The following is an 11,541-nucleotide window of genomic DNA, read 5'->3' as shown; positions in this document are numbered from 1 at the left end:
TGAAGGCTTCTACCAGTATTTATGGTTACATTTCATTTAGAAATTTGATTGTATTACTGTGAGTTTTCATTTCAAAATTTTTATTTTTCCACATATATTTTGCAAATAACTACAAGAAAAGGGGTTACAATTAGCACACAAGCACCTTTAGTCATCTGGTAGTAGGAGGAAAGGATGTATAATCCATTACATTTACAATTTCACCCTCTTTCTTGGGTCATATATTATATTCATGTGTTAATGGGTTTGACTCAAAAAATGTATAGTTGAATCGTGATAGCAATATCACAATTTGACTTGCTGTGGAAAATATCTTAGGATTATCTATTGATGAGCTCAAGGGCCTTTCTAATGAATGGTTCATAAGGCACAAAACTTGTTGTAGGTTTTGCAAATGGGATTCCAAGTAGAGTGGTTTAAACCATGGAGGAAACTCCATAGTTAAGCCTTCTTGAGCTGGGGTAGTACTGGAATGGTTGAGCCTTTGAGAAAGTCGTGGTGCTTCATCTTTGTGATCACTCCCTCGATGCAATGAGTGCAAAGTGTTCATTCATTCTCATGAGAAATGAGTCTGTGTGAACTACTATGCATGAATCATGGTTCAATGAGTTTGACTCAAAAACTACACTGTTGAATCTTGATAGCAATATCAGAATTTGACTTGATGTGGAAAATATCTCCTACTTATCAATGATTTATATGTCTTAATTTTTAACATATTACTTCAATAATAAATACACCTTCAAAGTTCAGAGTTTAGACAATTCTGCTTTTCATCTTCCTACAACTTTTTTTAAACTTTTGCTATCTCTAGTCCCTTGTGGACATTAATATAATTTTCTTTTCTTTCTATACACAAGGTCTGGTTTGACTATTTTCTTTTGAGATTTTATCCTAAAGTTCATTTGGTAATGCTAAACTGTATTGATCTTTAAGCTTCCTTTGGAACTCAATGATTTCTTTTTTGAGGGTGATTTCTATTTACTTGTTCTGCCCGCAGTTTCCATCGTCTTCTTTCTCATGGGACATGACAATATCGTAGGCATAATCTTCTTGGTTAATTGGAATGTGCCTTCTGATCCATGCCATGGAGGATGCAATTTAAGTCCTTTATATGATGATAACTTATAAAGTGGCTATAAACCCCAGATGTAATTGCTTCAAACAAAGAGTAGCACAAGAAATTTATTAAGTTTTGCCATAATCTGTACAATATTTATTAATTATTGTGCATTATAGTCTTTATTAATTATTGTGCATTATGGAATATGTGTAAATAAATGGTATTGCATCTGGTCCAATTGAAGGTATTCCTGGAATGGACATACTTTCACCCAAGGAATTCCTAGGTGATCTTCGGAAAAACCAACCTCTTTATAAAGAAGGAGAAAAATGGGATGTTGCTATGGCGATCATCTATTTGGCATCTGACACTAGTTAGTATCTCTTGAACCTATCTAATAATCAATATTCAAATCTACAACTCTGGCCTCATGTTGATATTTGCCTACAAGTCTACAACATAATGTTTGAATAATATAAGAGGGCATTTGTTGATTTCAAAGTACATCTTTTAAAACCAACTGACAATGGTCAAAGCTCTTGTTGCATAGCAACGAGAGTATAGCCACCAATTGTTCTTGTTCCTTAGGGGCGCCTATATCAAGCATCTCTGCTATAGTCACGATGCAACCATCAGTATTGGCAATCGCTATTCTTCCATCTTCAATGGTAGCTAGATTATATAAGATTCTAATGCAAATTTCTATAAAATCAACTTCATAGACAGTGAGGAGATGAACAATCTTGGAAATGACATCTGCTGACACCATTCTAGACTAATTTTCAGCATTTGTGGATAAATGATATAATGAGTTTAGAGCACCTTGTCTACATTGGTAGGAGTTTGAGCTTAGTAGTTTAATTAGGCAAGGAATAGCTCCCAAGGAACCAATGCTTGCCTTATTGTCATCCCAACTAGATAGCACTAGTAAAACTGCCAATGCTACTTCAGCTGCTTTCAAATCAAGAAGATTCAATAACAATGGTACTACACCTGAAGATAGAATTGATGCCTTGTTCCTACAAAATAAAAATTCCAAGAACACTGTAAGAAATTTGTCATAGATATTACATGAATATATTAAAACAATTGATTGCTAAAGATGGTTGAATGAAATGCCAAAAACTGTTTCAACATTTCAGATTAAAATTGTCTACCTATTATTGTTCCAAGTTATTTTGAGAAGTGCCAATGCCCCTACTTCTTGAGCCTTCGTATCTAGTGCATCTACAGAAGACTACAAGAAATTCACAAGAGAAGAAATAAAATGATTGGCACCCATATAAGAGCAAGCACCATCATCCTTACACAACAATGCAACTTCCTGTGTAGCTGCACACTGTACTTCTAAACTTGATGAATTAAGGTTTGCAAGCACCCTTTCATACTTTTCAGTACTCTGCTTTTCTAGATTTTGAGTGTCCACCATATTGTAAGTCAAAGAAGGGTTTGTACCACTGATTTGTATCAATTTTCCTTGTATAGATAAAATTGTGGACTCAGAGGAGATGTTATGATCTAAAGTGGGAGTTGATAAAGCACCAGCATCTCCCTCACCAAAATTTGTGACTTGGTCATCGTCTGATGATCCCACCTTGACTCTTTTCAAATGACCATCAGAACACTTTTCATGGAATCTAACCACTCCCATCTCTAGTATATCAGAGGCAAAGAAGTTGGGGGAGGTGGTTCTGGAACTCTAATACCATTTTTCTCACACCAACTGCCAATTAATCCCTTCACACAGTAGTTAGGAGTGACAAAAAGATACGATAATTTTTTCTATGTTTTTGGGCATGTATCATTACCCTCACTGAACCATTTCTCTATGCATACTCTTTCATATGTTTGACCAGAGAAAATGATCACAGGATCCGACATTAACTATAAGGAAATTGGAAATCTAAATTCTTCAAGAACTGTTGGCAACATTCCCATGGAACTTCTAAGAGTTTCCTTGGAACCCAATTTGAATGACTGGATTTTAGAATCATCCTGGTCCCTCCTCCTGCTATTAACATGAGCTTCATCCAAAGAACTACTGACTGTAGGAGAACATGGATCAGAGTACTGAGAATCGGCATCATCCATACATTCATTTGTGAAAAGCTTGTTGTATTTTCTTAGGATGTGTAGGAGGTATGAAATAATTGATTCTTTTCTCTTGTCATCCTCATAACGAGATTTATCAAGTTGCTTCCTCAAACTTCTCTTCTCCATTGAAATTGTTTTAGGAGATACTATTCCCAACCTTGTAGTTGCTTGATGGAAAATTTCTAGTTTTGATATATGATTTAGACCACTGACATCCTTGTCCTGCTGCAACAATGTTATAAGATCCCTACCGATTTCCTTTTCTATGGGTTCAAGAGAAAATGTTGCTTGTTCGAGCTCCTTGAAAATTTTAGTAATCTACACAAAAATATGACCTTTGGTATATATTAAATTAATAAATACTAAACAATATACCATTGCATAGGATTTTGACTGCACTTTCTAAAAAGAACAAGTATAACACATTATGATAAAGTTAAAATTTATCTTTCCGATCACATTTAGTATATATTGGAACAAACCACTTGAACAATAGAATTAAAACATAGACTTACCAACAAAAGGAAAACTACGACGCATATAATTTACCAAAATATTTCACTTATTCATCAACATTATTTTATTCATAACATAAAATTTCTCTGTTTTGAAAAATGTTAATTTAATTTTTAATTTAAGGTCGAGTTATTTTGCTTTTGGAGTGGTATTATTGAAGTAAATGCTAAAAATCACTATTGAAAGAAAAATCTATTAAGAAATACAACCCAATCTATTAAGAAATATAACCTATACCATACCCACATAGAACTGTTCTTTCTTTCTTGAATATTTTAAGCTACTGAGTCTTTTAGGTCTCAAACATGAGTGATTTTGATGTGTATTGTGCAGAGTGTTAAACAGGTTGTACACTTCACATCCAAGTATCTAGCTACTAAGATCATCACAAAAATGGAGGAGCATGCAAAGCCTCTTGGTTTCAATGTTAAAAGAAGAGATTACAAGGTTATGTTTTTTTCCCTAAGATTCTTAGTTTTAGTTTAGTCTTATTAGTTGATTTGGTGATATCTGATCTTGGCCATATTAACCAACCTGTCTTATCCATCCAAGTCAAATATTTTTCTTTTAACAAACATTCTATAGTACCAATGTCATGCTCACATTTCCTTGTGAAGGATGAGTTTGTGATGTGGTGAGCTTGACTAGAAATTTTGGTTGAAATGATAGTCTTCCAGCAAAAAATTGGTGGGATCAGTATGAGAATGGTTGCATTTGTTAGTTTTTGACTCTATCAGTAGCATGCAGTGAAGGATAAAGTATCTGCATGGGTTATTAAAAGACCCTTGTGCTTACAAACTTGAATATTTATATTCATTGGAAATGGTTTCTTCGACTGTTTTGAACTCTTTAAGGATCCAAGCACAAGCTCAGGTCACAGCTCCCCAAAAATTTAATGCATTGAGCTCGAGTAGCATTTTTTTGAAATGATATTCTTGCTTTTAAGAAAAAAGCTAAGATTGAACTGAATCTGCCTAGTCCAAGGTAATTAAGACAGCAAAAGTAGCACTCCATATTGATTTAGTAATTGGTTCATTAACCAAATCACTTCTTCTCATGATGTTGATGTGTATTGACTGCTCTTCAACTTCTTCCATGTATGATGTAGATTGATATCTTAGCTACTAGTGAAAATAGTTCTAAATGACGATTTATCCATAGTTGTGATTCTCTAATATGAGTACTTTCCTTCATCTAGGAATGAGTTCTCAATACTAGATGTCATGTTGAGGATCCTTCACCATTTGATCATGGATAATCTTGTGATGGTTATTGCTTTACAATTTACATGATGACTGGTTTGAAGATGTCATGCTGACTGTCCTTTTGACTAGTTTACCCATACAACATAAAGTGTTTGATGCTGATGAAAGCCTATATATGAACTACTTGAGCTCCTCCTTTCCTCTTGTTGGTAGTTGTAATGATTTTTATGCATCCATAAACAAAATCCACATCAACCTCTGATTGAAGACAACACAATTTATAGTTTAGAAACTATCATGTGTATGCCTATTGTTTGATGAAGATAAATAATGACTTAATTCCTTTATTTTTTCATCTCCTATGCTGCATCTTCTCAGCATGAAAACAAAGGTTGTGATGTGTTTGACTATTTTTCATCTAGCGGTGCTGATGTATGTAACTTGATATCTTTCTGTTTTGATTTGTTTAATTTTGTAACAATATTAATTAGTTCTTGTTTTATTCAAATTGGTGGAGGTTCTTACTCATCTTTGTATTCAAGTCGTGGCATGGGTGGTGGATACTTAGGTGGCCATGGCTCATCCTATTATTAAACTGTAAGTATAATTGTTAGATTTTCTATTGTAAAATTTTAGTCTCTAATAGTAAAGTATAATCTTTTGTTTGTGAGACCTTACTGTGGTTTGAGTAGTAGACTACATAGTTGTCTTAGTATGATGTCTCTTTAACACATCTCTATGGCATACAGATATGTGATCATGAAGCTTCCATAGCCTGGAATAGAATCAGGCTCTGAGAGGCATAACTTAATTTTTTAAAGGAAACATTCTTTTTATATGAGAAGAGGCTCTTGTAGCTTGAGGTGGCTGAATGAGAATTGAAGTACAGAAATATTATACAAGCTACTAGTTGGTAGCTTGAGAATTTGAAGAGATTCTGGTGGTAACATTTACTATTTCATAAATTAAAGATATTAATATCTTAGGTGTGGGAAGGCATAGGATGCAAGATGAGTAGCACATTATTGTTTACTTGTATCTGGAACTTTGCTATTTTTTAAGGAATTTTCATAGAATGACTCTTGTAGATAGAGGTTCTATGCATCATCTCCAAGTGCATATTACAAGTACATTTCAGTATTATGGATCTTATGCTGATCTACAAATGTTTGCATGCCTTTCTGGCACTTTTAGTGATGGGATGTTGTCAGATCAGCAAGATATATCTAAGTTTGAATTGGTATATGGAAAACTGTAAGATTTCCTTTGTGATTACTGCAAAGTGCTTCATTATGCCCTTAATACTGACAAAGCCTACCATTAGAAAGAATGTTGGACAATTTTCTTATAATTGTAGAATCTTAACATATGGTTGTTCAAATTTTGTATCTCCTAAATGATTTCCTTTTAGCGTATAACTTGTTTTGCATAGTTGCCAAGTTTGCTTATTGTATCGGGCATATTAATGAAGAAGCATATTAGTTACTGTCGATATTTTTTAGGCATTCTATAAAATAGTTCACATGCCTTGCGTATGATATGAGATTTTGCATGCATCCTGCACTCTCTAATCCGACTGATGATGGATTACGGAGAGTGATCTAAAACGATGATGCTAAAAACACACAATCAAATCCAAAATGAACTTGCATTACAAATGGATTGTGGAAATATGATATTGTTGATTTTGCACGCATGTCTACCATGACAATCACAACTTAAAACATATATAACAATATATATTTTAAGTTGTGATTGTCCTAGTAGACATGCGTGCAAAATCAACAATATCAAATTTCCACAATCCATTTGTAATGCAAGTTCATTTTGGATTTGATTGTGTGTTTTTTAGCATCATCATTTCAGATCACTCTCTGTAATCCATCATTAGCCGGATGAGAGAGTGCAGGATGCATGCAAAATCTCATATCATATGCAAGGCATGTGAACTGTTTTATAGAATGCCTAAAAAAAAATTTACACCCAGGCACTGGTAGAAATTTCTACCTTCATTGGTCAAAATATCTACCTTCAATGGTCAAAATTTTTGACCTTCATTGGTCAAAATTTCTACCTTCTTTGGTCAAAAATTTCTTCCTTTTTTGGTCAAAATTTTGACCAATTTCTGACAAAACTTGCACAATGGCTATGGAAGTTTTTCGACCAAAGTATTGGTTGAAAATTTGACCAACCAGAAGGTTGGTCAAAATTTTGATCGAAATTTTTTTGACCAATGGGTTGGTTGACTTTGGTCGAATTTTGGTCAAAAAATGGGTCAAAATTTCGACCAATAATGGTCAAAAAATGGTCTCAAATGTACTAGTGCTAAGTTCCACATCAGATACATTGCTAATCTTCAGTCCTCTACCATCCCACTCAGTTAGGGTTTTCTTTTGTAGCTCATCCCGACCTAGGGTTTTGGTAACCTTGACCTTGTTGAGCATGGGGAGACTCATGATTCTGAGAATCATCTTCTTTGTTATCAAGATGGGCTACTCTAGCCATAACTAACCATTGTGTACTCAGCTCAAAATATACCTAATCCACTTAATTTGGAAGTTCCTTGGTAGGTGTAGAATGTGGGTCAAGCCTTTCTCCTCTAAGTGCTTATGCTCTAGTTTTAGAGTTTCATTCACACGCAGTTCTCCTAGGGCAATGTCCATGTCCAGGGTTTCAATTTCTTGCACAACACATTTAAAATGAGTACGAATATCATTTGTGAGAAGTACATTTGGTGGAATTTGAGATTGAGCTCCATTAGGGTCGATTGATTTCGTAATTGCTGGCACTAGCTTGAAGTTTGGAGCCTTCCATTTGACACCCCACACTAATATTTTAGAACCTTTCTTTTCCTTGCTATTGCTACTAGTAGATTCCATGATTGCTTGGTAGACTAATAAAATCTCGTTCAAAAATTTCACTACAAATTATGCTCAAGATTGCCTGGATGCTCTGTAAGTCACTTAGCTCTGGATATACTAAATTTATGGTGAGAATGAAGTCAAAACTTTCCCTTATTGATGAAAAACTTCCATTAATACTTGGTACAAAGAGATCCATAATGACATATTCTTGACAGGCTATCATCCATTATTTGTCCAAATAACTCGATAGAACCTTGTAACTCGATGACCTAACAACACTTGTTACTCCTGATCTCACTCAGTATGATCTAGCCTCATTCAGTAAAAATTGATGTTAAACTTCTATGATCCCTCTATATCTACAATACAAATTTGGATCTTTTGCATTCATTCATTGGAATTGCTTAAGATATGGCTTGAAGATACAATTCTAGTTCTTCCTTTAAGAACCTAATTGGAAATGGTGGAATCACCCACTTCTTGAGTGATATGACCATCATTTGAATTGGCTTGCTTAGTAGATTTGGAAATCCACTTTTGTCTCATCTACTTCTTGATGTTATTAGCTTTAGCTTTCTTTTCATCTTCAACTCTTACTATATTCATGTGATTCTTAGCTATATGACCAAGTTCAGTGCATGCATAACATCTTATTGTTGTATCCTTCTTTCTCAAGTGATGCCTTGCACAGTTTATGCCAATGTGTCTTTATTCTCCATAGTAATGACATGTACACCAAGTATTTTAGTCCCAACCAAATATTGCCTTTACAAATTATTTAGCTAGATTGAATGATTTAGATCTATATTCAGATGCCTCGTGACCTTATTTCTTGCATTTGTGACATTTACCTTCAAACTTTGGTTTCTCCTTGTATTCATTAGCTTTATGACCATGTTGACTGCAATTGTAGCATTTTCCATTAAATTTTACCTTTCCATTGCTCCAACACTTGTTTGATGTTGTAGGACTAGAAAACGGGTTAAAATGCATAACATACTATGAGCAAATCACAAAACTCAATCAATATACGTTAGCACCCACTAGTCTACCATGCAAGCCAAACTAATTAAGAAAGCAATAGAAACCCCCTTTTTCGTTTGTAGCTCCCATGTTCTTCTTTCTTCTCCAAATGATTGTAGCTCCAATTTTCCTATAGTGCACACAAGATTGAAGCAAAGAGCCTATGATAGGGATAAAGCCATGAGAATACTTGAAGTGTGATTTTATGTGAGAGAGAGAATGCAACATGCAAAGAAGTAGAGACTCAAAGATTCAAAGATTTGGACTTTCAAAACTTAAGCATTCGGATCCAAGGACCCAAAATGAGAGAAAGAGTGTTCATTTTATAATCAAAACTCAAAGTGAGGGCATTGGATTTTTCACCCATAGATGTGCAATGTGGTAAGAGATTCCTATGACGCATATGAAAGAATATGCCAATTGTGAGATTCTAGGACACATGCAAGTCAAACTTGGCTAAATGTGGAAGAGAATCTATGACGCATCATAAGACACCTCAACCCACTTAAAGCCAAGAATCTATGACAAAGAAGCCAAATAGAGACATGTGTAAGAGGTAACAATATTTGATTATGACAAATCTCAGCCAAGTGTCAAAGGAGAATCCACGAGGTGTCATATCCAAGTGTCATGATGATGGAGTATTTTATGGAATATTTGAATTAAAAATCCTCTTATTCCACAAAATAAGAATTAGTAGAAAATGGAATTAATGATGGAAAATGGAACTTAGGAAATTGTACATTTCCATGGTTTGTAGATAATGAATCAATCAATTAATAAGATTAATTAATTGAGGATGATAATTAGGAAGAATGATTAGAAATAATAGGATTAAATTATGGGTTATTTAATCCTATAGAGAAAATTAGTAAATGATTGGCCAAATTGATTAAATGAATGCGACTGTACCCTTTGATGAAAATGTAATGATGATGGATATCAAATAAGATGATGAAAAGGTAGACCAAAGCCATGGTCAAATTGATTGATTGAAGTTGATAACATGCCAAGGACACATGACATGAATTGGTTGATATGTAACATTTAATCGACATTGTAAATGCTACAGGATTGAAATTGATTGATAAGGTTTGATCATAATAACACTATCGAACATTGTCAATGTTATTAAAATGGTTGATGATGCCATGATATGACATTGAAAGCCTCAACAATGTCAAAGATTGGATGACATGAATGGTAGTTTGACCTAGCACTGAGAGCCATGACAATACTAAGGTCAAATTGATAAGATTGATAGGTTTCCAAGGCATTGAAAACCACAACAATACCTAGGAGTCGGATAAATGATGATTGATTTGGGATGTTTGATACATTTCGAGTTGATTCTGAGTGATTCTGGGTTGATTTGGGGTGATTTCGAGTTGATTTGGGGTGATTCTGAGTTGATTTGATATGATTTTGAGTTGATATGAAATTGATGTGAAAGGGGATACAAATGATGAAATATGGTCAATTTGGCCAAAAGATCAAAGTTAGTAGAATGAGAAAATGGGACAAATTAGTATGAAGAAGTGATGAAGTTGTAGATGTGAACCATTTTTGAGCGTCTACAGATGTATGACCTATCTTACCACAATGATTGCAAGTAGATCTTTGATTCCTTTGAGCACCTTGTTTGGAAGAGTCACCTTCTTCTTTGTATCCAAGTCCTACTTTACCCTTTTTCTTATAAAGATTCTGCTCACTTTGCTAATTCAATTGATCCATGTCTACTTGGGGTTTCATTATTCTTTCATTGAGTTGATTTTTAGAATTTAGATTAGCTTTCAATCTTTCATTGATTTGTCTTTCAGTGATTAAGCCATTTCTTAACCTTTAATTTTTAGATCTCAGATTTATAATTTCTTCATTTGCATTGGAGAGCTGATTAATAAGATTTTCTTGCTGAAGAGATTGATTTTGAGTTGCATTGTTCTTTGCCTCCAAGTCTTCACTTTCCTTATTCCTTTGTTCCAAGATTTCACACATCCTTATTGACTAAATTTATTGTTCTCTTTTTAATTTTCTTACCTCTTCTTGCAGAGAGCCATTCTTTTTTAGGAGTTCTTTGATTGCCTCATTTGCTTCATCTGAACTACTTGAAGGGTAAAAATCTTCAATATTTTCTTCAATATACTAGTGGTTGTTCATTTCTTTTGCAAGTTCCTTCCTTCTTTTTAGAGATTGGAAAAGATGCTCTTTTACTTCCTTGAGTTGAGCTATGGCCATCTCCAGATCTAGCTTTTCATTGTCAATAGCTTTGTCAAGTCTAAATATCTCCATTTTCCTTGATCTTTGCTCAAGCTATCAAACTTTATCCTAAGAACCACAAAGCTTTGATACCAATTGTTGGAAATAATCAAGACTAGCTAGGTTACTGAGAGGGGAGGGGTGAATTAGTAACCTCAAAACTTTTAACAAATTCAACACTTAATCAACATAATTCATTCACCATTAATTGATCTAATCTACTGCATACAAGAGAAACTAAAAGATAAAAATTCATGGCACATGAACACAATATTTGGTGACCCAGAAACCTTTCAAATAGAAAGTAAAATTGGGGTGGGGATGATATTCACAAAACTTTAGTACTATAGTATAAAGTTGGCCTGTTAAGGCTTACAATGATCACTACTGATGATCTACCCTATTAGGAGCAATTAGGACTACTAGGTCCACCTTGTTAGAGGTTTTACAAACATACAATGAAGTATGCACTTTGTTAGGAGATTTAGAGAAAAGACTATTAAGTCTACCCTATTAAAGG

The 11,541-nt window shown here is 34.1% G+C and overlaps 1 pseudogene; it reads right to left on the bottom strand.

The window, feature by feature from the left end:
• Nucleotides 1-1,559: 1,559 nt before the first annotated feature.
• Nucleotides 1,560-7,757, bottom strand: LOC149578293 (U-box domain-containing protein 45-like; annotated as a pseudogene).
• Between the last annotated feature and the right edge of the window lie 3,784 nt (nt 7,758-11,541).

Source organism: Cupressus sempervirens, chromosome 1 (assembly GCF_028749045.1).
Source record: "Cupressus sempervirens isolate cs-2001-9-10 chromosome 1, ASM2874904v1, whole genome shotgun sequence".
In the NCBI taxonomy this organism is placed as follows: Eukaryota; Viridiplantae; Streptophyta; class Pinopsida; order Cupressales; family Cupressaceae; genus Cupressus; species Cupressus sempervirens.
This window is presented reverse-complemented; position numbering and strand designations above follow the sequence as displayed.